This window comes from Babylonia areolata, chromosome 7 (assembly GCF_041734735.1).
Source record: "Babylonia areolata isolate BAREFJ2019XMU chromosome 7, ASM4173473v1, whole genome shotgun sequence".
Taxonomy (NCBI): Eukaryota; Metazoa; Mollusca; class Gastropoda; order Neogastropoda; family Buccinidae; genus Babylonia; species Babylonia areolata.
Window position 1 is genome coordinate 537,501 of NC_134882.1, and position 25,000 is coordinate 562,500.

The 25,000-nt window shown below is 47.1% G+C and overlaps 1 protein-coding gene and 1 long non-coding RNA gene across 2 annotated transcripts in view; one reads left to right on the plus strand and one right to left on the minus strand.

The window, feature by feature from the left end:
* LOC143284125 (uncharacterized) overlaps nt 1-10,921 on the minus strand; it is an 11,116-nt gene extending 195 nt beyond the window's left edge. The window contains exons 1-3 of the long non-coding RNA XR_013055494.1: nt 10,788-10,921; nt 1,015-1,077; nt 1-148 (exon numbers count right to left, since the gene is read on the minus strand). The exon at nt 1-148 is cut by the window's left edge and continues 195 nt beyond it. This is a non-coding gene — a long non-coding RNA (uncharacterized LOC143284125). The remainder of the gene's footprint in view (nt 149-1,014; nt 1,078-10,787) is intronic.
* Nucleotides 10,922-22,907: 11,986 nt separating this feature from the next.
* LOC143283639 (heart- and neural crest derivatives-expressed protein 2-like) overlaps nt 22,908-25,000 on the plus strand; it is an 81,043-nt gene continuing 78,950 nt past the window's right edge. Inside the window, exon 1 of the mRNA XM_076589825.1 lies at nt 22,908-23,516. The gene's annotated coding sequence lies outside the window, so the exon portion shown is untranslated. The remainder of the gene's footprint in view (nt 23,517-25,000) is intronic.

A 25,000-nucleotide genomic window follows, 5' to 3' on the forward strand; every position in this document is an offset into this window, starting at 1 on the left:
AATGCAATTCACTTTAATCACGGTGTTTCACCGCCGACGTGCCTCCCCACCCTAGGCTTGCCTCCCGGGTGTTTTCGCTGCAGGCAGGTCCGTGCCTTCTGTTCGGTAGCGTCTTTGATCTGCGCCTTGTGCCGTTTGATTCCAGACGCTGCGGGACATTAGTCAGGATTTGTGGTGATCGTGATAAATCTGCAGGGTTTTACTTCTGTGGGGGGGATTTGGGGGCGGGGAGGGGCTTAGGAGAAGGGGGAAGGGGGGGTAAGTTTAGAGGTAGGCCAAGTACGTGTTGTGCAAGAAGTCTACAGTATCATTAATTACAGAACGTCTTGTGCTTTGTTTTTCCGACCCCCCCTCCTCTTCCCACCGTTTTCTTTTTTGTCCTTCTTCGTGGAAGTTCAGATTGTAAGGGACTGGAAATGAAGGTGAAAGAGACTCTCTTTCTCTCTCTCTCTCTCTCTCTCTCTCTCTCTCTTTCTGTGTGTGTGTGTGTGTGTGTGTGTGTGTGTGTGTGTGTGTGTGTGTGTGTGTGTGTGTGTGTGTGTGTGTGTGTGTGTGTGTGTGTGTTGGAAGCCCCATCTGGACCTGGTGGTGTGGACTTGTGAAAGGCTTTACTCCCATCTTTCCTCGGAAACGACTGAAGGACAGAACCTTTACCCTTTTTTGTTGTTGATTAATTTTGTGTAATTTATCTTTTACTGTTATTCTATTGGTAATGTGTACATTGTATTTTGTATTCATTATTTTATGTAATGATAATCTGTTTACTTCCTTTTAATTTCTGTTTTCTGCAGCAAGTCCAGGATGGGTTAAACGACGTTTTGCTCTGCTGGGCATAATTACGTTTACTCTGGTGTTCCTGTTGGAATATAGCATGGTCAGACCTGTGTTGTTCTGTGGAGCTAATTCATACGTCTCCGTTTTGTCAGTAAAAGTGTCAACAATTTCTCTTTCATTCAGAGATGATAAAGTATCCATGCATCTTGTTATCACCCGTTACAACTGTACTGTACCCACCTTCTGTTTGTAGCTGGTATCCGGAAGTGTGTGGACAGACCTCAGTACGCTGCACCACGCCTGCTGTAAGAAAATATACAATAATAACAATAACAATAACAATAATAATAATAATAATAATAATAATAATAATAATAATGATAATACTGAATTAATAAATGACTAGATGGGTAAACAAAAGGAGCTGATGCCTGCCCATCGCAGCTTCAAACCCAACGCTATGAGCCAGAAGGCCTTGAGAGATTAATTTACCCTGGGTTCGAGTAAAACATTAACTGTAAACAAAATGAAATAACTGAACAACAACACAAAAGTAAACACATTAAAATTATATATTCACAATGGAAACACACGCAGAATCACAAATGACTTAAAACTGAGAAACCAAGAAGTAGCACTGACCAGCTTCACAGCCAACAACTACAGATGTAGCATTGACCGGCCTCATAGTCAACAACTACAGATGTAGCATTGACCGGCCTCATAGTCAACAACTACAGATGTAGCATTGACCGGCCTCATAGTCAACAACTACAGATGTAGCATTGACCGGCCTCACAGCCAACAACTACAGATGTAGCATTGACCGGCCTCACAGCCAACAACTACAGATGTAGCATTGACCGGCCTCATAGTCAACAACTACAGATGTAGCATTGACCGGCCTCATAGTCAACAACTACAGATGTAGTATTGACCGGCCTCACAGCCAACAACTACAGATGTAGCATTGACCGGCCTCACAGCCAACAACTACAGATGTAGCATTGACCGGCCTCATAGTCAACAACTACAGATGTAGCATTGACCGGCCTCATAGCCAACAACTACAGATGTAGCATTGACCGGCCTCATAGTCAACAACTACAGATGTAGCATTGACCGGCCTCATAGTCAACAACTACAGATGTAGCATTGACCGGCCTCATAGTCAACAACTACAGATGTAGCATTGACCGGCCTCACAGTCAACAACTACAGATGTAGCATTGACCGGCCTCATAGTCAACAACTACAGATGTAGCATTGACCGGCCTCATAGTCAACAACTACAGATGTAGCACTGACCGGCCTCACAGCCAACAACTACAGATGTAGCATTGACCGGCCTCACAGCCAACAACTACAGATGTAGTATTGACCGGTCTCACAGCCAACAACTACAGATGTAGCATTGACCGGCCTCACAGCCAACAACTACAGATGTAGTATTGACCGGTCTCACAGCCAACAACTACAGATGTAGCACTGACCGGTCTCACAGCCAACAACTACAGATGTAGTATTGACCGGCCTCACAGCCAACAACTACAGATGTAGCACTGACCGGTCTCACAGCCAACAACTACAGATGTAGTATTGACCGGCCTCATAGCCAACAACTACAAGTCTGTAGATGTGTACCCTTTGAAGTGATGGAAGACTTTCCTTTTTCATGTGGATGTGTACCCTTTGAAGTGGATGGAAGATGTAGCAAAGGACAGATTAAAAGAACTTGCCCCATGCCTAAAAATCTTCATCCCTGAACAACGTTCAGAGTTCCCGGAGTTCTGTCCCCTCGTCGTCGAAGTTCGTTTGTTGTCAGTCCCGTTAGCCACGGGAGGCAACAAGCTCTCTCTCTCTCCGATCAGCTAATTGAATTATCTGCACCCTGCAGCCATTATCGCCCCGCAGAGACCAGGGGGGTGGGGGGATGTGCAGTGACGGGGAAGAGGGGAGAGGTGGAGGGGAGAGGTGGAGGGGAGAGAGGATGGGGAAGAGGGGAGAGGGGGGAGGGGAAGGGGAGAGGGGGGGAGGGGATGTGAAGGGACGGGGAACAGTGGAGAGGGGAGGGGGAAGAGGGGAGAGGGGGGGGGGGAAGGGGAGAGGGGGGGAGGGGATGTGAAGGGACGGGGAACAGTGGAGAGGGGAGGGGGAAGAGGGGAGAGGGAGGAGGGGAGGGGCGACAGAGGACCCAAGGCAGGGTGTAGTGCGCTGGCAAGAACAGAACCCGTTTGCATCTCCTTGTACACACACACACACACACACACACACACACACACACACACACACACACACACAGAGACCTCTCACCATCCATTCACACATACACACGTATGCACGCACACACGCGCGCACACACATGTACACACACACACACACACACTCTACCCCCCATACACACATACATACATACATATGCACGCACACACGCGCGCACACACATGTATACACAGAGAGAGACACACGCACAGACACAGACAGACAGACAGACAGACAGACAGACACACACACACACACACACACACACACACACACACACACAGACCCCTCCCACCCCCATACACACATATGCACGCACGCACACACATGTATACAGAAAGAAACACACACACACACACACACACACAAGCGGCCATGTTGGTGAGGGGGTGTGAGGGGGGGGGGGTGAGGGGGGATTGGGAGAGGGAGTAACCCTGGAATCCATATCAGCGTTGTGTGGGTTATTGAAACAAGAACAGATCCGGCATGGCATGCACCTCAGTCCCACTCACCCACCCCCACACACCCAATCCGCCCCCTCCGAAAACGGAATATGGCTGCCCGCATGGCGGGAGGGGTGGAGGCGGACGGTCATAGGAAGAAATCCTTCCAAATCTCGGACGGAGATATTTAATTATAATAAGTCCTGCTTTAAGTCCGTTTGTTCCAATCCTCCTGTTTCCCTGCCCCGATGCCAGCTCCCCTCCTGCCCCCCCCCTCCACGATCCCCCCCCCTCCAAGATCCCCCCACCCCTTCCACGATCCCCCCACCCCCTCCACGATCCCCCCACCCCCCTCCACGATCCCCCACCCTGACAAACCCTTCCTCCCATCCCCTCTATCACACCATAACCTCACCTGCAGCTTCTGTTCTGTTCCTGTGGGGCACCCCCCCCCCCCCCCCGTCGTTTCACGGTTCATTGAAGCCTGGCTTTGTGGTGCTGCCGGAGGGAGCTGTCTGTAGTGTTGTGCTGTGTGCTGACCACAAGGGCTGATAGGGGGCTGGGGAACTGACCGCTCACTTTCAGCGACCTGCTGATCATCAGTAGCTGTGGTGGGCAGTGGTCAGCCAGGACGGAGGGAGGGAAGGGAGGGAGGGATCCCCTTGGGGCGGCTAGTGTTCTTTCCCTTGTCAGAGAGAGAGAGAGAGAAGGGGGGGGGGGGGGCTGAGAGAAACAGATACAGAGACAGGCACAGAGAGACAGATAGAAAGAGAGAAAAAAGAGACAGAGATAAGCAGAGAGAAAGACAGGCAGGCAGAGAGACAGAGAGAGACAAAGAGAAAGGAATAGAGAGAAATTGGGAGATACACAGAGTGAGAGAGAGAGGGGGGAGACAGAGACAGAGAGAGAGAGGGGGGGAGACAGAGAGAGAGAGAGAGGGGGGAGACAGAGAGAGAGAGAGAGACAAACAGAAAGGAATAGAGAGAAATTGGGAGATACACAGAGTGAGAGAGAGAGGGGGGAGACAGAGACAGAGAGAGAGAGGGGGGGAGACAGAGAGAGAGAGTGAGAGAGACAAACAGAAAGGAATAGAGAGAAATTGGGAGATACACAGAGTGAGAGAGAGGGGGGGGAGACAGAGACAGAGAGAGAGTGGGGGGGGGGGGGGAGACATAGAGAGAGAGAGAGAGAGAGAGAGAGAGAGAGAAAGGAATAGAGAGAAATTGGGAGATACACAGAGTGAGAGAGAGAGAGGGAGACAGAGAGAGAGGGGGGAGACACAGAGAGAGAGAGACAAAGAGAAAGGAATAGAGAGAAATTTGGAGATACACAGAGAGTGAGTGAGAGAGAGAGGGGGAGACACAGAGAGAGACAGAGACAGAGACAGAGAGAGAGGGGGAGACAGAGAGAGGGAGACAGAGAGGGGGGAGACAGAGAGAGAGAGAGATAGAGAGAGATTGATGGAGAAGCGGAGAGACACAGAGAGAGACAGGGAGAGAGAGAGAGAGACAGGGAGAGAGAGAGAGAGAGAGACAGGGAGAGAGAGAGAGAGAGAGAGAGAGAGAGAAGAGAGAGACCAACAGACAGACAGACAGATAACCCACAGGGTACGTTCTGGAGCAGTCTGTGTACATGTATGATTATCTGTAGACAGTCTGGAAGGAAAAAGTCGAGACCTGGTTTCCCGTAATACCACCCCCCCCTCTCTCTCTCTCTCTCTCTCTCTCTTTCTCTCTCTCTTTTTCTCTTTCTCTCTCTCTCTCTCCCTCTCTCTCTGTCTTCCTCCCCCCCCTCTCTCTCTGTCCCACCCCCACCTCCTCTGTGTGTGTGTGTGTCTCTCTGTCGATCGTAAACTTTACGTAGCGTTTATTGATTTTGACAAAAGCTTTTGATTCTATCAACAGAAATTTATCATGGCCAATTCTGTCAAAACATGGCATAACAAGAAAGCTTTTTAAATGTGTAAAGAGTATGTATAATGTTGTCAAAATAAGAATTAGGTATAGTAACAAACTTACTGAGTACATCAATTGCAGCAGAGGAGTAAAGCAAGATGTTTGTAGTCCTATTTTGTTCTCATTATTCATGAATGAATTAGCTTTAGAAGTGATAGACCGAGGAAGACATGATGTGAGATTCCCAATTGAGTGTATAGAACTGTTTATATTATTACTTGCTGGTGATATTGTTTTGCTTTCAGAGACAGCTATTGGTCTACAGACACAACTGAATAACTTTAAAAAAAATTCAGCTACTAAATTGCAATTAAATGTTAATTTCGATAAAAGTAATCTTGTTGTTTTTAGGACAGGTGGTTATTTGGCAGCAAGGGAAAGGTGGGTGTATGGTGGTATTGATATGCCAGTTGTCAATGCTTACAAATATCTCGGAATTCTTTTTTCTGCTCGTTTGAGTTTTGCAGCTGCATGCAGGGATCTTTCAAGCAGAGCAAAGAGTGTGCTGTTACATATTATGAAGAAAGTTTTTATTGAACAATAAGTCTTTGGATATTTTCATTCAAATTTTCGATACCCAGATTCAGCCTATAGTACATTGTGGTTCAAAATTATGGGGTCTAGATAAAAATGCTACAATACAATGTGAGTCCGTTCACTTATTTGGACTGGAGAAGTTTTTAGGAGTTGAAATGAAGGCACCTAACGATTTAGTATACGGTGAGACGAACAGATATTCAATCTATGACAGATATTCAGTCTATATAAATTCTGCAGTTAGATGTGTTCGATACCCAGAAAATGTGGGTAATATGGGAGAAGGAGAGAGGCATATCATATAACTATTAATAACACCATAAATAATGCAGGGAATGTATTTCTATCAAAAGAAGAAAGAGAGACAGACCACTGGGCACATGGAGAAGAAAGAGAGACAGACCACAGGGCACATGGAGAAGAAAGAGAGACAGACCACGGGGCACATGGAGAAGAAAGAGAGACAGACCACGGGGCACATGGAGAAGAAAGAGAGGCAGACCACGGGGCACATGGAGAAGAAAGAGAGACAGACCACTGGGCACATGGAGAAAGAGAGACAGACCATTGGGCACATGGAGAAGAAAGAGAGGCAGACCACTGGGCACATGGAGAAGAGAGACAGACCATTGGGCACATGGAGAAGACAGAGAGACAGACCACATGGAGAAGAAAGAGAGACAGACCATTGGGCACATGGAGAAGAAAGAGAGACAGACCACAGGGCACTTGGAGAAGAAAGAGAGACAGACGACAGGGCACATGGAGAAGAAAGAGAGACAAACCACAGGGCACATGGAGAAGAAAGAGAGACAGACCACTGGGCACATGGAGAAGAAAGAGAGACAGACCACAGGGCACATGGAGAAGAAAGAGAGACAGACCACTCGGCACATGGAGAAGAAAGAGAGACAGTCCACTGGGCACATGGAGAAGAAAGAGAGACAGACCACAGGGCACATGGAGAAGAAAGAGAGACAGACCACTGGGCACATGGAGAAGAAAGAGAGACAGACCACATGGAGAAGAAAGAGAGACAGTCCACTGGGCACATGGAGAAAGAGAGACAGACCACAGGGCACATGGAGAAGAAAGAGAGACAGACCACAGGGCACATGGAGAAAGAGAGACAGACCACAGGGCACATGGAGAAGACAGAGAGACAGACCACAGGGCACATGGAGAAGAAAGAGAGACAGACCACTGGGCACATGGAGAAGAAAGAGAGACAGACCACATGGAGAAGAAAGAGAGACAGTCCACTGGGCACATGGAGAAGAAAGAGAGACAGACCACATGGAGAAGAAAGAGAGACAGACCACTGGGCACATGGAGAAAGAGAGACAGTCCACTGGACACATGGAGAAAGAGAGACAGACCACAGGGCACATGGAGAAAGAGAGACAGACCACAGGGCACATGGAGAAGAAAGAGAGACAGACCACAGGGCACATGGAGAAAGAGAGACAGACCACAGGGCACATGGAGAAGACAGAGAGACAGACCACAGGGCACATGGAGAAGAAAGAGAGACAGACCACAGGGCACATGGAGAAAGAGAGACAGACCACAGGGCACATGGAGAAGAAAGAGAGACAGACCACAGGGCACATGGAGAAAGAGAGACAGACCACAGGGCACATGGAGAAGACAGAGAGACAGACCACAGGGCACATGGAGAAGAAAGAGAGACAGACCACTGGGCACATGGAGAAGAAAGAGAGACAGACCACAGGGCACATGGAGAAGAAAGAGAGACAGACCACAGGGCACATGGAGAAGAAAGAGAGACAGACCACATGGAGAAGAAAGAGAGACAGTCCACTGGGCACATGGAGAAGAAAGAGAGACAGACCACAGGGCACATGGAGAAGAAAGAGAGACAGACCACATGGAGAAGAAAGAGAGACAGACCACAGGGCACATGGAGAAGAAAGAGAGACAGACCATTGGGCACATGGAGAAGAAAGAGAGACAGACCACAGGGCACATGGAGAAGAAAGAGAGACAGACCACAGGGCACATGGAGAAGAAAGAGAGACAGACCACTGGGCACATGGAGAAGAAAGAGAGACAGACCACTGGGCACATGGAGAAGAAAGAGAGGCAGACCACTGGGCACATGGAGAAGAAAGAGAGACAGTTCACTGGGCACATGGAGAAGACAGAGAGACAGACCACTGGGCACATGGAGAAGAAAGAGAGACAGACCACTGGGCACATGGAGAAGAAAGAGAGACAGACCACAGGGCACATGGAGAAGAAAGAGAGGCAGACCACTGGGCACATGGAGAAAGAGAGACAGACCATTGGGCACATGGAGAAGAAAGAGAGGCAGACCACAGGGCACATGGAGAAGAAAGAGAGACAGACCACTGGGCACATGGAGAAGAAAGAGAGGCAGACCACTGGGCACATGGAGAAAGAGAGACAGACCATTGGGCACATGGAGAAGAAAGAGAGACAGACCATTGAGCACATGGAGAAGACAGAGAGACAGACCACAGGGCACATGGAGAAGAAAGAGAGACAGACCACAGGGCACATGGAGAAGAAAGAGAGACAGACCACAGGGCACATGGAGAAGAAAGAGAGACAGACCACAGGGCACATGGAGAAGAAAGAGAGACAGACCACTGGGCACATGGAGAAGAAAGAGAGACAGACCACATGGAGAAGAAAGAGAGACAGTCCACTGGGCACATGGAGAAAGAGAGACAGACCACTGGGCACATGGAGAAGAAAGAGAGACAGACCACTGGGCACATGGAGAAGAAAGAGAGACAGACCACATGGAGAAGAAAGAGAGACAGTCCACTGGGCACATGGAGAAGAAAGAGAGACAGACCACATGGAGAAGAAAGAGAGACAGACCACTGGGCACATGGAGAAAGAGAGACAGTCCACTGGGCACATGGAGAAAGAGAGACAGACCACAGGGCACATGGAGAAAGAGAGACAGACCACAGGGCACATGGAGAATAAAGAGAGACAGACCACAGGGCACATGGAGAAAGAGAGACAGACCACAGGGCACATGGAGAAGAAAGAGAGACAGACCACAGGGCACATGGAGAAAGAGAGACAGACCACAGGGCACATGGAGAAGACAGAGAGACAGACCACAGGGCACATGGAGAAGAAAGAGAGACAGACCACTGGGCACATGGAGAAGAAAGAGAGACAGACCACAGGGCACATGGAGAAGAAAGAGAGACAGACCACAGGGCACATGGAGAAGAAAGAGAGACAGACCACATGGAGAAGAAAGAGAGACAGTCCACTGGGCACATGGAGAAGAAAGAGAGACAGACCACAGGGCACATGGAGAAGAAAGAGAGACAGACCACATGGAGAAGAAAGAGAGACAGACCACAGGGCACATGGAGAAGAAAGAGAGACAGACCACAGGGCACATGGAGAAGAAAGAGAGACAGACCATTGGGCACATGGAGAAGAAAGAGAGACAGACCACAGGGCACATGGAGAAGAAAGAGAGACAGACGACAGGGCACATGGAGAAGAAAGAGAGACAGACCACTGGGCACATGGAGAAGAAAGAGAGGCAGACCACTGGGCACATGGAGAAAGAGAGACAGACCACAGGGCACATGGAGAAGAAAGAGAGACAGTTCACTGGGCACATGGAGAAGACAGAGAGACAGACCACTGGGCACATGGAGAAGAAAGAGAGACAGACCACTGGGCACATGGAGAAGAAAGAGAGACAGACCACAGGGCACATGGAGAAGAAAGAGAGGCAGACCACTGGGCACATGGAGAAAGAGAGACAGACCATTGGGCACATGGAGAAGAAAGAGAGACAGACCACTGGGCACATGGAGAAGAAAGAGAGACAGACCACAGGGCACATGGAGAAGAAAGAGAGACAGACCACAGGGCACATGGAGAAGAAAGAGAGACAGACCACAGGGCACATGGAGAAGAAAGAGAGACAGACCATTGGGCACATGGAGAAGAAAGAGAGACAGACCACAGGGCACATGGAGAAGAAAGAGAGACAGACCACAGGGCACATGGAGAAGAAAGAGAGACAGACCACTGGGCACATGGAGAAGAAAGAGAGACAGACCACTGGGCACATGGAGAAGAGAGACAGACCACTGGGCACATGGAGAAGAAAGAGAGACAGACCACTGGGCACATGGAGAAGAAAGAGAGACAGACCACTGGGCACATGGAGAAGAGAGAGAGACAGACCACAGGGCACATGGAGAAGAAAGAGAGACAGACCACAGGGCACATGGAAAAAGAGAGACAGACCACAGGGCACATGGAAAAAGAGAGACAGACCACTGGGCACATGGAGAAAGAGAGACAGACCACAGGGCACATGGAAAAAGAACTGTGGAAGACGAGATGTAAAGAGCAAGACCTGGATAAATCAGCTGACTCATTCAGGACCGACATTTTTTTTTTTTTTTTTTTTTAATGACTGGAGATTTGTTGGCGCCTATATTGTGGTCCTGCCGGAGCGAAGATGATTAGGAAAGGACTTTATTTCTGTCTCTGCATCTGTCTGTCTGTCTGTCTGTCTGTCTCTCAGAGCAGGCATACAGCATTCACACTTAACCCCCCCTCTCTCTCTTTCTCTCTGTCTCTGTCTGTCTGTCTCTGTCTGTCTGTCTGTCTGTCTCTCTCTCAGAGCACACACACACACACACACACACACACACACACACACACACACACACACACACACACACACCACCTCATCTTTCTCTCTCACTATCTCCTTGATAAATTGAAGTATAAAAACAATGATAAAGAAGAAAAGGTAGTGAGGAAAACTCACGATCCATCCGTCATCTCTCTTTCACTGTCTCTATCCTTGATGACTTGACGATAACAACTTGAAGAAACCAGAAAAAAGTAGGAAGAAATCACGATGACTGGTAAAGAAACAATCACAAAGTGCCAGCTGTCGACGTGACAAGTGGTGTCGGCATCCAATGCAAAACAACAACAAACAAACAACTAACGCCCCCTCAGGTTGTAATGTCTAATCGTAACGCTGAGTTATGCAGCGCTGATTCAAAACGTTCGTCGTCGACAGCAGATAACGCACGCACGTTACAAATGACACGCAAAATAAACTCTGGAGCGAGTGTTTCCGGTACGGTCTCTCTCTCTCTCTTCACCCTCTCTCTCTTTCTCCCCCTCTCTCTCTACCTCTTTCTCCCCCCCTCTCTCTCCCTCTCCTCCTCCCTCCTCTCTCCATTAAAAAAAAAACTTCTTATCTGTGTGACGTACAATGGCGATAACGATGTTTTATTTCACTTTTAAGCCCACAGCCCGAAGCATTTGAAGAAGTTTGACATATCTGGCGGAGCTGCCGTGGGATATTATGCGTAAATATTCAGGCAACAGATATATGAGGTACAACTGTTTAAATCATGATTATCCCGAAATGAAATTCATTCATTTATCTATTCATTCATTCATTTATTCTCTCTGTGTCTGTGTCTTGTCTGTCTCAGTCTCCGTCTCCGTCCCTGTCTCTGCTATCTGTCTGTCTGTCTGTCTGCTCCCAGTGTCACACCCCACCCACCACAACCCTCCGCTACCCCTCTCTCTCTCCCCCCCTCCCCCCCCCTTGTTTTCCACTGTCTAATTTCAGTCTCATGTTTCAATACTCGCGCGCCCCCCCTCTTCCCCCTTCCCATTATCCCGTCACCCTCACCCCCCCCCCCCCACACACACACACCACCACCCCACACCCCGAAACCAAGTAGCAAGTGAGAGGAGTGTGGAGGGAGGGGTGTGGAAGGGGAGGGAGGAGGAGGGGGAACAGGCTTGGCGAGTGAAACCTGCAAGCTCACGTCGTGACAGACCTGTCATTAGCATTTCCCTGGTCAGTGAAACAATCACTGTGTGCTGGTGTGGGCTGTCCCCTGTAAAGCCGCCACTGGCCTTAAACCAAACGAGCTTTTCAGTTTCAGTTTCAGTTTCACAAGGAGGCGTCACTGCGTTCGGACAAATCATATGCGCTTCACCACATCTGCCAGGCAGATGCCTGACGGGCAGCATAACCCAACGTGCTTAGTCCGGCCCGGAGTGCCTGCTCATGGTATTATTGTGTACCTATCAGAGTGGATTTCTTCTCCTGACTTTTGCCAGAAGACAACACTCGTTGCCATGGGTTCTTTTACAGTGCGCCAAGTGCGTGCTGCACACGGGACCTCAGTTTATCGTGTCATCTGAATGTCTAGGCCCTCAGTTTGATTTTCCAGTCAAACCTGGGAGGAAAGGCGAGAACGAGATTCAAACCCTCACCCTCACAGACTATATTGGCACATGAGCGTCTTAACCATTCTGCCAGCTTCCTCCTGAACGCGCGCTCTTTTGAAATCGCCTCAACTCCTCGACTGGGAGGGACGTAGCACAGTGGTTCAGACACTGATCATATCTGTCAATACAGTGTCCGGGGGAGGGGGTGGGGGGGTGTGGCTTCGCTTCCACCTCTCCCCCGTTGTCCAAGACTGATTGGAGAATCAAACTGAGCGTCTTGCCACTCGGATGTGACGATAAACCAGCCGAGTGGTTAAAGCGTTGGACTTTCAATCTGGGAGTCCCAGGTTCGAATCTCGGTGACGGCGCCTGGTGGGTAAAAGGTGGAGATTTTTCCGATCTCCCAGGTCAACATATGTGCAGACCTGCCAGTGCCTGAACGCCCTTCGTGCGTTCCTATGTAAGCCAACAGGGATCAGTGTTGACCTTTCTATAATTGTCAACATGTCCCGAGGATGTTACCCACACTGGCCGTGGAGTGGAGAAGACAAAGGCAGCAGTGGTGGTAGGAGCAGCAGCAGTAGCAACAATAGCAGCAGCAGCAGCAGCAGCAGCAGTAGTAGTAGTAGCAGCAGCAGCAGCAGTAGTAGTAGTAGCAGCAGCAGCAGCTGCAACAGTAACAGCAGTAGTAGTAGCAGCAGCAGCAGCAGCAGTAGTAGTAGTAGTAGTAGTAGTAGCAGCAGCAGCAGCAGCTGCAACAGTAACAGCAGTAGTAGTAGCAGCAGCAGCAGCAGCAGTAGTAGTAGTAGTAGTAGTAGTAGCAGCAGCAGCAGCAGCTGCAACAGTAACAGCAGTAGTAGTAGCAGCAGTGGTGGTGGTGGTTGTACAAGTAGTAGTTGTAGTTGTTGTAGAAACAGTATCATCGTCAGCAGCAGTAGTTGCTGTTGTAGTAGTAGTGTCATCGTCAGCAGCAGTAGTTGTTGTAGTAGTAGTAGTGTCATCGTCAACAGCAGCAGTAGTAGTAGTAGTAGTCGTAGTATCATCGTCAGCAGCAGTAGTAGTAGTTGTTGTAGTAGTAGTATCATCGTCAGCAGTAGCAGTAGTAGTTGTTGTAGTAGCAGTATCATCGTCAGCAGCAGTAGCAGTAGTTGTAGTAGTAGTGTCATCGTCAGCAGCAGCAGTAGTTGTTGTAGTAGTAGTGTCATCGTCAGCAGCAGTAGTAGTAGTTGTTGTAGTAGCAGTATCATCGTCAGCAGCAGTAGCAGTAGTTGTTGTAGTAGCAGTATCATCGTCAGCAGCAGTAGTTGTTGTAGTAGCAGTATCATCGTCAGCAGCAGTAGTTGTGGTAGTAGCAGTATCATCGTCAGCAGCAGTAGTAGTTGTTGTAGTAGTAGTGTCATCGTCAGCAGCAGCAGTAGTTGTTGTAGTAGTAGTAGTGTCATCGTCAGCAGCAGCAGTAGTTGTTGTAGTAGTAGTGTCATCGTCAGCAGCAGCAGTAGTTGTTGTAGTAGTAGTAGTGTCATCGTCAGCAGCAGCAGTAGTAGTTGTTGTAGTAGTAGTGTCATCGTCAGCAGCAGTAGTAGTAGTTGTAGTAGTAGTGTCATCGTCAGCAGCAGTAGCTAGTAGTTGTTGTAGTAGTAGTGTCATCGTCAGCAGCAGTAGTAGTAGTTGTAGTAGTAGTGTCATCGTCAGCAGCAGTAGCAGTAGTTGTTGTAGTAGTAGTATCATCGTCAGCAGCAGTAGTAGTAGTTGTTGTAGTAGTAGTGTCATCGTCAGCAGCAGCAGTAGTAGTTGTTGTAGTAGTAGTGTCATCGTCAGCAGCAGTAGCAGTAGCTGTTGTAGTAGCAGTATCATCGTTAGCAGCAGTAGTTGTTGTAGTAGCAGTATCATCGTCAGCAGCAGTAGTAGTTGTTGTAGTAGTAGTGTCATCGTCAGCAGCAGCAGTAGTTGTTGTAGTAGTAGTAGTGTCATCGTCAGCAGCAGCAGTAGTTGTTGTAGTAGTAGTGTCATCGTCAGCAGCAGCAGTAGTTGTTGTAGTAGTAGTAGTGTCATCGTCAGCAGCAGCAGTAGTAGTTGTTGTAGTAGTAGTGTCATCGTCAGCAGCAGTAGTAGTAGTTGTAGTAGTAGTGTCATCGTCAGCAGCAGTAGCAGTAGTTGTTGTAGTAGTAGTGTCATCGTCAGCAGCAGTAGTAGTAGTTGTTGTAGTAGTAGTGTCATCGTCAGCAGCAGTAGTAGTAGTTGTTGTAGTAGTAGTGTCATCGTCAGCAGCAGTAGCAGTAGCTGTTGTAGTAGCAGTATCATCGTTAGCAGCAGTAGTTGTTGTAGTAGCAGTATCATCGTCAGCAGCAGTAGCAGTAGTTGTTGTAGTAGCAGTATCATCGTCAGCAGCAGTAGTTGTTGTAGTAGCAGTATCATCGTCAGCAGCAGTAGCAGTAGCTGTTGTAGTAGCAGTATCATCGTTAGCAGCAGTAGTTGTTGTAGTAGCAGTATCATCGTCAGCAGCAGTAGTTGTTGTAGTAGCAGTATCATCGTCAGCAGCAGTAGCAGTAGCTGTTGTAGTAGCAGTATCATCGTTAGCAGCAGTAGTTGTTGTAGTAGCAGTATCATCGTCAGTAGCAGTAGTAGTAGTTGTTGTAGTAGCAGTATCATCGTCAGCAGCAGTAGCAGTAGTTGTTGTAGTAGCAGTATCATCGTCAGTAGCAGTAGTAGTACTTGTTGTAGTAGCAGTATCATCGTCAGCAGCAGTAGCAGTAGTTGTTGTAGTAGCAGTATCATCGTCAGTAGCAGTAGCAGTAGTTGTTGTAGTAGCAGTATCATCGTCAGCAGCAGTAGTTGTTGTAGTAGCAGTATCATCGTCAGTAGCAGTAGCAGTACTTGTTGTAGAAGCAGTATCATCGTCAGCAGCAGTAGCAGTAGTTGTTGTAGTAGCAGTATCATCGTCAGTAGCAGTAGTAGTAGTTGTTGTAGTAGCAGTATCATCGTCAGCAGCAGTAGCAGTAGTTGTTGTAGTAGCAGTATCATCGTCAGCAGCAGTAGTACTTGTTGTAGTAGCAGTATCATCGTCAGCAGCAGTAGCAGTAGCTGTTGTAGTAGCAGTATCATCGTTAGCAGCAGTAGTTGTTGTAGTAGCAGTATCATCGTCAGCAGCAGTAGTAGTAGTTGTTGTAGTAGCAGTATCATCGTCAGCAGCAGTAGTTGTTGTAGTAGCAGTATCATCGTTAGCAGCAGTAGTTGTTGTAGTAGCAGTATCATCGTCAGCAGCAGTAGCAGTAGTTGTTGTAGTAGCAGTATCATCGTCAGCAGCAGTAGTTGTTGTAGTAGTAGTGTCATCGTCAGCAGCAGTAGTAGTAGTTGTTGTAGTAGTAGTGTCATCGTCAGCAGCAGTAGCAGTAGCTGTTGTAGTAGCAGTATCATCGTTAGCAGCAGTAGTTGTTGTAGTAGCAGTATCATCGTCAGCAGCAGTAGCAGTAGTTGTTGTAGTAGCAGTATCATCGTCAGCAGCAGTAGTTGTTGTAGTAGCAGTATCATCGTCAGCAGCAGTAGCAGTAGTTGTTGTAGTAGCAGTATCATCGTCAGCAGCAGTAGCAGTAGTTGTTGTAGTAGTAGTGTCATCGTCAGCAGCAGTAGTTGTTGTAGTAGTAGTGTCATCGTCAGCAGCAGCAGTAGTTGTTGTAGTAGTAGTGTCATCGTCAGCAGCAGCAGTAGTTGTTGTAGTAGTAGTAGTGTCATCGTCAGCAGTAGTAGTAGTTGTTGTAGTAGTAGTGTCATCGTCAGCAGCAGTAGCAGTAGCTGTTGTAGTAGCAGTATCGTCGTCAGCAGCAGTAGCAGTAGTTGTTGTAGTAGCAGTATCATCGTCAGCAGCAGTAGCAGTAGTTGTTGTAGTAGCAGTATCATCGTCAGCAGCAGTAGTTGTTGTAGTAGCAGTATCATCGTCAGCAGTAGCAGTAGTTGTTGTAGTAGCAGTATCATCGTCAGCAGCAGTAGTAGTAGTTGTAGTAGTAGTGTCATCGTCAGCAGCAGTAGTTGTTGTAGTAGCAGTATCATCGTCAGCAGCAGTAGTAGTAGTTGTAGTAGTAGTGTCATCGTCAGCAGCAGTAGTAGTTGTTGTAGTAGCAGTATCATCGTCAGCAGCAGCAGTAGTTGTTGTTGTAATAGTAGTGTCAGCAGCAGCAGTAGTAGTTGTTGTAGTAGTAGTGTCAGCAGCAGCAGTAGTAGTTGTTGTAGTAGTAGTGTCATCGTCAGCAGCAGCAGTAGTAGTTGTTGTAATAGTAGTGTCAGCAGCAGCAGTAGTAGTTGTTGTAGTAGCAGTATCATCGTCAGCAGCAGCAGTAGTTGTTGTTGTAATAGTAGTGTCAGCAGCAGCAGTAGTAGTTGTTGTAGTAGTAGTGTCATCGTCAGCAGTAGCAGTAGTAGTTGTTGTAGTAGTAGTGTCATCGTCAGCAGCAGTAGTTGTTGTAGTAGTAGTGTCATCGTCAGCAGCAGCAGTAGTTGTTGTAGTAGTAGTGTCATCGTCAGCAGCAGCAGTAGTTGTTGTAGTAGTAGTAGTGTCAGCAGCAGCAGTAGTAGTTGTTGTAGTAGTAGTGTCATCGTCAGCAGCAGTAGTAGCAGTTGTTGTAGTAGTAGTGTCATCGTCAGCAGCAGCAGTAGTAGTTGTTGTAGTAGTAGTGTCATCGTCAGCAGCAGCAGTAGTTGTTGTTGTAGTAGTAGCAGTGTCATCAGCAGCAGCAGCAACAGTAGCAGCAGAGTAGTAGTGTTGAGTGTAACGACTAACGCCCTTAACGCTCAGTTGCTGGAGAGGTGTGTGTGGGGAGGGGAGTGACGGGTAGTGGAGGGGGGGAGGGGGGGGCAGCGTGAGGTCGGTAGGGAGGGGGTGTCTGCCAACTTTTTTCAAACCCCTGCTGACCACCTTCTCCAAAGTCTTGTCCAATCAGGAAAGTCCAGAGACTGCGACACACACACACTGTCGGTGCGTGAGACTGCAAGATTGCCTCAGTTCTTTGTTGACTGTGCCGAGAATACTTGATATGGATTGAATGCTGACAAGTCTTAGACATTTGCAAAATTAATATATGATATCGTATAATGTATAATCATCCCTACGGTTGCTCACGCTTACGGAAACGTACATGTGTTCACACACACACACACACACACACACACACACACACACACACACACACACACAGGCGCGCGCGCGCGCGTGATATAACACAACATACACTCTTTTTGTAGGTATAAAATTCATTGCAAAGCTGCTAAAAACGAGCAAGAACCCCATCAGACAAGCAGTTATCATACATGTAATCCTTTCAAAGCTATCTGGCCCAGTGATTTCATGCACTGTTGGACGGGACATTGTTGTGAGTGTTAAGATGTGGAGTGATGGCCTGGAGGTAACACGTCCACCTAGGAAGCGAGAGAATCTGAGCGCGCTGGATCGAATCACGGCTCAGCCACCGATATTTTCTTCCCCTCCACTAAACCTTGAGTGGTGGTCTGGACGCTAGTCATTCGGGTGAGACGATAAACCGAGGTCCCGTGTGCAGCATGCACTTAGCGCGCGTAAAAGAACCCACGGCAACAAAAGGGTTGTTCCTGGCAAAATTCTGAAGAAAAATTCACTTCGATAGGAAAAATAAATAAAACTGCACGCAGGAAAAAAAGAAAGAAAATGGTGGCGCTGTAGTGTAGCGACGCGCTCTCCCTGGGGAGAGCAGCCCGAATTTCACACAGAGAAATTTGTTGTGATAAAAAGAAATACAAATACAAATAAGAACCTACGGAATATTCGAACGTGCATGTGTGTGTGTATATATATATGTTTGTGTGTGGGGGTGGGGGGTTGGGGGGTGGGGGGGTAGGGGTGCAGGGGTATGGATGTGTGTGTGTGGGGGGGGGGGGAGGGGTGCAGGGGTATGGATGTGTGTGTGTGTGTGTGTGTGTGTGTGTGTTCTTATTTGTTTTGTTTCTGAATGATGAGTCATTACAAAGCGCTCTGACAGGTTTGAAAGCGCAGTATATATGTTACTATTATTATTATCATCATTATCATCATCATCATCATCTTTTTCTTTTATCATCATCATTATCAGTATCAGTAACAGTATCAGTAGCTCAAGGAGGCGTCACTGCGTTCGGTCAAATCCATATACGCTACACCACATCTGCCAAGCAGATGCCTGACCAGCAGCATAACCCAACGCGCTTAGTCAGGCCTATAGAAAAAAATTAAAAAGAAGATAAATACATAAAAATACTACTACGACTACTACTACTAATTATTTATAAGGCGCAAAATCTTGACGAAGTCCACCCTAAGCGCACAAAAAACCCAAAACACAACAACAACAAAAAAAGAAAAAAAAAAAAGAAAAGAAAAAAAAGACGACACTGATAATAAATGTAAAACATGCAGACACACATTCACACACACACACACACACACATGTATAACAGATATGCAACAAACATGCAGTTTCACAGATATGAAAGCACAATCAAATACACATAAACGTACATGGGCCCCAACACACACACACACACACACATTACCCTATCCCCCTCCTCTCCCATCCCCCCCTCCCACCCCCTCCATCCCCTTAATCTTAATCTGAAAGTTGCGCATTGCCTCATGCCACTCTGGGCTTCCCATTCCACTTTCAATTTTCTGTATGAGGTTCATTGAGTCGGTTAGAATCATGGAATGTTGGTTTCCGGGCATATGGATAGATGATAGCCACTGGAGGGCATGTGTCACAGCTTCAACTTCCATCGTTAGGCTGAAGGTTGTGACTTTGTAGGCAGCATTCTCTTCCCTAATTGTTTTTCCATTTTGTTTCGCAGTGAATCCCCAACCGGATTGGTCTTTGGTGACTGAGCCATCTGTGTATATGATGATGTCCTCTTCTTTGCTGTTTTCTTCTATGAGTAGCTTCACTTCCGCATCAGTTTTGCCCTCTGGCCATTCCCGACAATGTCTTCCTAGAGTGGGTGAAATGGCTGTGTTGAATAGATGGTTGAGGTTTTCGGATTTTTCCTCCCATTCTTTTGTTTCTTTCAGGTCTTGTAGTCGGCATACTAGCTGGATTGTGTCTTCTGCTTGCCCCATCCATGATCATCATTATCACCAACACCATTATCATCATCCTCATTACTGTGTCTGAAAGGGATTTGATCAGATATTATTTTGAACGATGTTGTGTTGCAGTCAGCACAAACTGGCAGGAGGGTGACGCCTGCTGACACTTCGCACGTCACAGTGGTGTCTACCCTCCACGTGACGTCACAATCACGTCATAATTATATGACGTGTTACTATCAAGGACGTGCCCGTTTAACCAGAACAAAAGGGAGGGTGGGATGGGGGGGTTCGCGCGATTATGGCAAGTGTTATTTGTCGATGGCTGTTAATTCACACACACACACGCACACGCACACACACATACACACACACGCGCGCGCGCACACACACACACCTCGCACGCGCGCACGCACACACACACACACACACACACACACACCGTCACACACACACACACACACACACGGTTAACATCAAACAACTAACAGACATGTCGTACTGAACAGTGCGGAGAACCTTCTGCAACATCACTTGATATATTGAAATTGTCAAAAATACATACACGTAAACAGTGTGTTAAGTCAGGTAAAACACTTTTAAACTCTGCCAGTCAAATATTTCGTATTTCCTGGAAATGCTTTCTCCATGCATTACATTTGACATCTTTGCTGATTTTATGACAGAGCGTTCAGCTTTATCCTGTTCGACAATGCATGAATCTGCCAGTATCTGAATACAATACGTTCGATTTTGATTGACAGTTTCCAGTTTGTGAATATTAAATAGACGCAACTTTACTGGTATGTTTCCTTGACTTTGCTCCACCAGGTTTCACCCAGTGGTCAGTTGCACTCTTGTACAAAGAAAGGAACGGGCAGTTCTGTGGTTCCTGTTCATGTCATAATTCCATGTATGTGACAGTGACAGATTCCAGCACGGTGACACGACCGGGCAAGACGTACCCGGTGTCAACAGAGATGACGTAACTCATCACCTGGTCACTGTGACCTTGTCCACTGTCTGGGTCGCGTGGTGAAGGTGTCACGAGTGTGACGGCGCCTGACAGGACTCGACACGTAGCGCAGTGACATCGCCGCTACACACACACACACACACACACACACACACACACACAATGTGAAGGGACCAGCTGTGGGATGTTACGTCACTTGGAAGCGCGTGCACTTGGCACGTGAGTGAGGAAGGTGAGTGTTGAGTTGGCTTGAGACGAGGCTGAGAGAATTTGAAGAAAAGGGGTGAGGGTGGAGGGGGAGGGGCTTGTGTGCAGTGTGTGTGTGTGTGGGGGGGTGGGGGGGTGGGGGGGAAGGGTATGATGTGGGCGAGGGAACGGCGATTGTATGAATAAAGAAGGAGACAAAATCAGTGTCTGCAAGGCGCCTGCGGTAAGTTGGTAAGTACTGTGCTCTGAGAAATCCGTATCGTTCATTACTTCCCGCAGCTTTTCCTCCATCAATGAACGAGTGAAAGAAAAAAAAAATCAGATAGCATTTTATGTTGGCTGGTTGAGACCTGGACGGATACATACTTTATGATCAGCATGCGCCAGGTTAGGCAGGCATCACATGGCATTTTATGTTGGCTAGTTGAGACCTGGACGGATACATACTTTATGATCAGCATGCACCAGGTTAGGCAGGCATCACATGGCATTTTATGTTGGCTAGTTGACACCTGGACGGATACATACTTTATGATCAGCATGCGCCAGGTTAGGCAGGCATCACATGGCATTTTATGTTGGCTGGTTGAGTTCTGGACGGATACATACTTTATGATCAGCATGCGCCAGGTTAGGCAGGCATCACATGGCATTTTATGTTGGCTAGTTGACACCTGGACGGATACATACTTTATGATCAGCATGCGCCAGGTTAGGCAGGCATCACATGGCATTTTATGTTGGCTAGTTGAGACCTGGACGGATACATACTTTATGATCAGCATGCGCCAGGTTAGGCAGGCATCACATGGCATTTTATGTTGGCTGGTTGAGTTCTGGACGGATACATACTTTATGATCAGCATGCGCCAGGTTAGGCAGGCATCACATGGCATTTTATGTTGGCTGGTTGAGTTCTGGACGGATACATACTTTATGATCAGCATGCGCCAGGTTAGGCAGGCATCACATGGCATTTTATGTTGGCTGGTTGAGTTCTGGACGGATACATACTTTATGATCAGCATGCACCGGGTTTGGCAGGCATCACATGGCATTTTATGTTGGCTAGTTTAGACCTGGACGGATACATACTTTATGATCAGCATGCACCGGGTTTGGCAGGCATCGCTCATTTAGCTGAGCGCCGAGATTGCACTCAAAAAATATTTTGAGTTCGGATCCTGGATTCCCCCCAAATAACATTGATACAGTATTGTTACTCTGCTCCAAGTTACTGTCACTGTAACGTTTGATAGGCTGGATTCCCCCCAAATAACATTGATACAGTATTGTTACCCTGCTCCATGTTACTGTCACTGTAACGTTTGATAGGTGCAAATCTGTAATAATCATAATTTTTATAATGATGATGATGATGATCAATACACACACATACACACACACACGCGCGCGCACGTGACATATATATATATATATATATATATATATATATATTTGTGTGTGTGTGATTATAAATATGTGTGTTTGTAACACACACACACACACACACACACACACACACACACACATATATATATATATATATATATCAAGAGAGAGAGAGAGATTGTGTGTGTGTGTGAAGGCTATATATGTGTGCATAGATAGTCTGATAAATATAGACAATTAGATAATAATAATAATAACAATGATAATAATCATCATTAATAATAATAATAATAATAATAATAATGATATTATTATTATCACTAAAATTGTAATGATTAGTAATAGCAGTAATAGTGGAAGTAGTATATAATATATAATTTTTCAAAATAGCAACTGACACAAACAACGATTGAAAACTGATGCCACGACAGTGCCACGACAGCCGCCTTCAGTGTAATTCACAATGACAGTCTCCCCACCAGCACTGGACAACCTCCTCGGCTCAGCTGTCCAGGCATGGAGTATCACAGTGCTAATCGCTTTCCCTTTTCAAGTGGCTGTCAGACTGGACACAGCGCCAAACCGGTTTCAGTTTCCACGCCCTGTGACGGAGACAGAGCGCCACGCGGATACCGCCTCTCCCAGCTGATCCCCCAAACACACCGCTCGCCGAGCCGTGCGTCTCGTCCTCCACAGCGCGTGCGCCGCCGCCCGTGCTTGACAGGTGATGGATAGCAGCGACACCGGTGGGCGGAGTCGAGTTGTAAAAAGAGGCGGGGTTGGGGGCGCGAGCTGCAAATTGCCTGTCGGCGGGGAGGCTCTCTGATTGGCTAATGAGCGTTCCTCCTTTAGCTGACGTCACGGGGAGAGGGCAGGGCTGGGCGGTGTAGCAGGAGGAGGAGGAAGAGGAGGGAGGGACGGAGAGTGGGTGGGTGGATGGGTGGGTGGGGGGGGGGGGGGGGGCGAAACTTGCACATTGCTTACGAGAGAGGCGTCTCCAGAGGGGGGGTAGAGAACCCGCTGATCAGAACTCACCTTGCTTCAAGAAAGGTGCCACCACACGGCATTCTCTCAGTCTCTCTCAGTCAGTGCTGGAATTTCCACCTTCCCACCTCCACCACCACGAGTTCGACTTCTTCGCGCGCATGGCCACAGTGCACGGCAACTCCCTGTCTCAGTCACTTCACTGTCATGGTCTGACCCTGCTTCAGATGCTTGTCACCAGTTCGTTCCGTCACCAGGGACACAGACCAAGACACAGTTGGAGATAACTTCACGTTGCACTTGTCGTACTGTTCAACTCGGCCAGTTCTTGTCACACTTTGGAGTCCGTCACTTCGGCAACACAGTGATAATCCCGTTTTGGTACAGACTTGGACACGTGTTTGTAGCAATGCCAGCAAAAAAACTGGGACATCGGCTGTGAAAGTCTTGAACACCCTGATACCACTGACTTGGCGCGCTACTGTTGTCACGTGCGACCTTTGGGCCGTGTGTTGTGTGTGTGTGTCGTGTCAGACCAGTGCTGGACAGCAGGGTTTGTTGTTTTCTGCCTTGGTTCTTCATCGTGCAGCCATTGCCAGTGAACAGGGACACTGCAGTGTAGGACTGCAATCGGCTGACACTGAGTGGTCACTGAGGTGTGTAGAATTCGTGTTGTTTCAGTGTCTGTTGACATTCTTTCCTCTGTCTGTCTGTCTTGTCTACCTGTATCTGTTCATCATGCCTGGCTCGCATCATTCTCAGTTTCTACTACTAATACTATTTCTACAACTACTACTGATATACTCTACTACTAATACACCTACTACTGCTTTGTGCTGCTGCTATTGCTACGAGCTTTCAGCCAACACTTTGCTCAAACCTCAAGCACAAACATTATTTTTAACGGCTAGTAAACTATAAGTATACTGACAAAAAGAAATACTGACTGCAATTGTATGTTATTTGAGTAAGCTCTTATGTTTCTTTTGAGCGGACTTTTGGCAGTGGTGTGACAACAGTCCCATTTTATTTGTTGTTTTTGAGTCATGGTTCTTTGCCATTGAATCATAGTTCTTTGCCATAAACAAATTGCACCAAATACCTGGGTGAGTGTATAAAAAAAACAACTAAGAATATTCTTTTTGCATATCTTTCTAAAGATAAATCAGTCTTAAGGAAAAAAAAGCAAAATCAGTTAGCCAGGACGAATCACATCCAGCTTTTGGGATTTTCGAGATGCTCCCCTCTGTTCAAACGTTGTGTGTGTGTGTGTGTGTGTGTGTGTGTGTGTGAGTGTGTGTGTATGTGCGTGAGTCTGTGTGTGCAGTGCGTGCATGTGTGAGTATGCATAAGTTTTTGTATTGATATGCACTTGTATATAATTTCTACTGTATCTGTGTTTGTGTATGATTTTCGATTTGTGTTCGTACCCTGTTGTGTGACATCCTATTTCTAACGTCAGTGAATCGTTCGATGATATATTATCAAATGATATGTCTAACCCATACGTTTAAAGCTATATCAAAATTTAAAATTGAACATGAATATAATTGTGTATATATGTTTTTTAAACGGTTTCATATAACGAGAAACAAAAATTCCATGAAGCTTAAATGTGATATTTCTGACTACAAACACATTTCGTATGGCTTTTAATTCAGAGTTGAAAGCAGTTTGTTCAAAGTCTTTGCTTCCATACAGAATAAACTTAAAAGCCTTGTACTTGGCAATGATATTATTCAGAGAAACACTTCTATCTTGTTGTCTGGCATATACATATACAGCAGGCTTTCTTCGGCAGATAATTCGGATGTTGATATGTGTGTGTGTGTGTGTGTGTGTGTGTGTGTGTGTGTGTGTGTGTGGTCAACACTGTCACCATCACCATCATCTCTCTCTCTTTCTCTCTCTGTGTCTCTCTGTCTCTCTCTGTCTCTGTCTGTCTGTCTGTCTGTCTCATGTTCGGTTGCATGAAATGTGATAATCACGTCAAAGTCTGTCAGTTATTGATAGACCATTGTATGTTGATGACAATGCCGTGTGCAGTGGGCAGGTTTTGTTGCTGTCGGGAGATTTTTTATTTCAATGTTGGAATCTTTTGAGCGTTTTTTGTAAAAATTCATAGATATTGTCTTATTAT